A 4,944-nucleotide genomic window follows, 5' to 3' on the forward strand; every position below is an offset into this window, starting at 1 on the left:
TTACATTAACACACGGAATACAATCATGTGTAACACGTGCGGTGGCTGAGGAGTGAGTGACAGCTCTGCATGTGGTGGGCTGCACAGGAGGAGGCGGGACTAAGGCAGCTGCTTCCAGTCCAAAAAAATGAACCACGCAAGCACTTTGTGTCCTCCATGCAGATGTCAACAGAACCACGCAGTCGTACTGGGGGCTACTGATCAGAGGTAGAACTGTCAACAGGTACTACTGCGGTGCTGGTGAACACACCAAATATAAGCAGCACTGTCAAAGCTTATAATCAAATGAGAGTATGCATGTACAACCTGACAGCTTACTCTTTAACTCTATCCATTAACTATCTAACTCTGTACATGTATTATCTAACTATAAATGTACGGTAAAATGATGTACGTACTATTCTGCACATAAGCTATCTAACTCTGTACATGTACTATCTTAGCATATATCTAACTATATACATACACTATCTAACTGTGTACATATACATCTAACTGTATAAACATGTACTATCTAACTCTGAACATGCACTATCTGACTCTGAACATGCACTATCTAACTCTGCACATTAACTATCTAACTCTGCACATTAACGATCTAACTATACATAAACTATCTAACTCTGCACATTAACTATCTAACTCTGCACATTAACGATCTAACTCTGCACATTAACGATCTAACTATACATAAACTATCTAACTCTGCACATTAACTATCTAACTCTGCACATTAACGATCTAACTCTGCACATTAACGATCTAACTATATATACATAAACTATCTAACTCTGCACATTAACTATCTGACTCTGCACATTAACTATCTGACTCTGCACATTAACTATCTAACTCTGCACATTAACGATCTAACTATATATACATAAACTATCTAACTCTGCACATTAACTATCTAACTCTGCACATTAACGATCTAACTATATATACATAAACTATCTAACTCTGCACATTAACTATCTAACTCTGCACATTAACGATCTAACTCTGCACATTAACGATCTAACTATATATACATAAACTATCTAACTCTGAACATGTACTATCGAACTCTGCACATTAACTACCTAACTCTGCACATAAACTATCTAACTCTGCACATTAACTATCTAACTCTGTAGCCCATAGCTTTGTACTAAAACAGAGCTACGAGCTCTGTTTTATAACTTAGTCAGCAAGATCCACACCATGAGGCAGGATTTAATGTAGAGGGAAAATAAACGGCACCAACAGTAAAGCTCATTGTTGGGATTCTTGGCCTGTGTTTGTGGACTGCCTCACAATATGCCGCAGGAGTATGTGTGCATGTGTGTGTGTGTGTGTGTGTGTGTGTGTGTGTGTGTGTGTGTGTGTGTGTGTGTGTGTGTGTGTGTGTGTGTGTGTGTGTGTGTGGCTTTCCCTGGCTCTGGTTCACAGTTCTTACAAGTCTTTTTTTTGCACCTTTCAAGCACACACACACACACACACACACACACACACACACACACACACACACACACACACACACACACACACACACACACACACACACACACACACACACAAATGTGTAATCCCTTTCTGTGATTACAGTTGAAAGTGTAAGCTATATAAAGTTTTATGTGAAGTTAAATGTGTAACATTTGAAAAAATCTTTGAGGAAGAAGGGTTTTTAAAACGGAGCCATGTAACCAATGATTATTAAACCTTAGCTAACTACAAATAACTCACTGACTTCATCGTTTATTCATTCAAAAAGATCATTGTAATCAGACATGGCCATACACTTAGCTATTTCCATAAAAACATTATTCCATTACACCTAGAAAGTGCTTACTCTGTTATAGGTTGCCCTTCGATCTTGCGTTCGACTGGCTCTCCTCTCTCTCTACTCGCTGAGACTCGTAAAACCATCCATGGTAAATGATCTGGTAAAACCATAATGAAGATGTTAACATTTATTTGCTCGGCGGTTTGAGTTTAACACCGAACGACAGCGCCATCTAGTGGCGCCGCACAGTCACCCCGACGGGAGTTACATTTGCGTGTATCATGGATACAAGCAATTTGTTAATCAAATAATTGCGTTGGCTGCACAATAGACAATCAGAGTCACCAACCACCCTTATGAAATTGACAAAGGTGAGGTTTGTCAACAACAACGATACAAGTTTTACTTTGAATAAACAGGCATCTACACACACATCATTTTGACAATATCTGTATAGAAGGTTTGTAGGAACTCATAAAGACACTGTTGAGATGAACAGACTGTTCGAAGCCCACATATGAGACGTTCTAGAAGGTTAGGAGCCGCTATAAACTGCTTCACCTAATGAACATAATGGTGACACAAACACACACACACGCATGCATATACACATCCACATACATGGGCACGCACATGCGATATACACACACCCACAGGCCTGCACACACATACGTACACACATAGATGCGTGTACACCCACACAGCCACCCACACCAACGCAAACACACATGCACACGCAAAATACACCCACACCCACGCACATGTATGCACAAACACACAAATATACCCACACCAACACACGTGTATGCACACACACACAAACACACATGCACACACACAAATGCACGTGTAAAAAAACACAGCCACTTAAACACAAGCACACCCACAAGTGGTTCCCAACCTATTTTGAGCCTGTGACCCATTTTCTTTTTCAAAAGGCGCATTACTTTCACCCAATCAGCTTTTAGTGTCAGGTCTGCTGCACATCAAACATTCCGCTGCTCAAACTTCACGAGAGCTTTCCAGCATATAGCCACCGACCACGTATGCAGATCAGGTGACCGTAAGGGGAGCGGGACCCACAGGTTGGGAACCGGGGTCAGGGGCCCAAGACAGGCTGTCTGTCTACAGGCCCTTATTATGGCCCCCTGAATGAGTGGTACACTGTTGTACTGCTGTAGTACACACAGTCCATCTGACACCGACACTGACCTTAAGACGGTCCGGGGGTTTGGGGGCGTGGCCTGCGGCTGCCCAGCGTTCCAGAAATAGCATCATCGCGGGAGACGACCAATGAGGGGTCAGCAGGGTCCGCGATCACCCGTCAAAACCACAGGGGGCGCCGGTGAAGGGACACCTGAGACTACGAGTCACATGGTCAAGAGCGCCCGGTTTCGACGCCTGACCCATTCACACACTCACACATTCACACGTTCACGAGCTCTGGTACTGAGGCGTTCACAAGACGCACGAGACGCCCTGTAGTCAAACAAAGACACAGACACAGACACACACACACACACACACACACACACACACACACACACACACACACACACACACACACGCACACACACGGACACGTCATCGCACGTCCACCATTCTCCGGACTCCTGTGACCGACTGACCTATGACCCTAACTTATGAGCTCGCTGAGGCCTACAGGCAATCTGAGATTAATTTCCTCAAACGTTGATATCACGAAACGAGATGGGGAATGAGTTGGCCCCGCAACTTAACGGCAACACCTGACCAAAACGGGGTGTTGCGGTATTATGTCACGGGTGTTGACCGGTGTGAATGGGGAAAGTGACGTCACACCCGCGGCTGTCACTCGTTCGCGGGGAGCGAGATAGGGCGAGGCAGAAGGAGGCGGGGGTGGGGGGGGGGTCGAAATCTGCCAATGAGATGAAATTAAATACCGGGTCCTCTCCGGTATAACGGGCACGAGCACGAACACGCGGGCTTGCGGGGGAACGCGAGTTACTGAACTTCAGCGACCACCTCCCAGACTGTTGTTGGAGCAGATCCTTTCATCTGGATCCAGGCCGGCAGGAGACCACATACCCCGGGAGACCCTTAGTCCGTCCTGAAGACCACGGAGCTTCTAGTGGATCTGCATCTCCACAGATCAAAGGAAGGTCAGAACTTGATCTTTTATTCTGCTCGGTTGATTCTGCTGATCTCATGATGAATGTGGTTTCTGTTGGAAGGCCTGAGAAGCACAGCTCAAAACATTTAAATGAGTCTTTTATTAGATCCTGAATAATGATTTCACAACACGAGCAGTGGAGTCTTTCACAACTTCAAGTCTATTATCGACCAATAAAAAGGCTTATTAACTACAGTATCTGATCGATATAGCCATCATCTTCCTCACCGGCCTGGTGAGAACGTAACCTCCGTACCCAAATTGATATATTCATATTCTCCCAGTTTGATGCAAACACTTTTTCTGAACATGAGTCAGAATTAAAGTTATTAATTATAACCACTCACGTAGCGGACGCCACGCAGTCCGCCTCAAGTCCTTCTCTGCTCCGAGGGGGCGGGACTAGCTCTATTCCAGCCAATCAGGCGCAATCCAGCTGTGTAACCATTGGTTACCACCGTGGTGCTATTATGGGGTGCATTACACGGCAGACTGACAGAGGGAGATAGTTTCAGCCACTTTCACTTCGGAGGAGATAAGATATTTACCAAAGTCTGGGCGAACCGCCCGGATTCGCGTCGCGAAGCGCGTTCACGTGGCTCGTATAGCCACGCGTGCACGAGCGGTGCCGGGGAAGACGAGCTGCCCGTCGGAACCGAACGGCGGTGAGCGAACCAACAGAACAACTGTAACGACTAATGACACTAAAAAAAGTGTCATTAGTCGTTAATATCCGGCATGTGCATACGATAATAAACGAGTCGACCTAAATGTTGAAAAACAAGTAGCGCAATGGCTTCCCTTCACTGACGTTAGTGTGCGTGTGTGTGTGTGTGTGTGTGTGTGTGTGTGTGTGTGTGTGTGTGTGTGTGTGTGTGTGTGTGTGTGTGTGTGTGTGTGTGTGCGTGTGTGTGTGTGCGTGTGTGTGTGTGTGTGTCCTCAGTTCCAGTTGGTTCCATCCATCGTTTTCTTCTTTGTTCTTCATTTAATTCCATCATCTTAATCTCCCCTCTGTTCCAGAGTG

Source organism: Gadus chalcogrammus, chromosome 1 (assembly GCF_026213295.1).
Source record: "Gadus chalcogrammus isolate NIFS_2021 chromosome 1, NIFS_Gcha_1.0, whole genome shotgun sequence".
Taxonomy (NCBI): Eukaryota; Metazoa; Chordata; class Actinopteri; order Gadiformes; family Gadidae; genus Gadus; species Gadus chalcogrammus.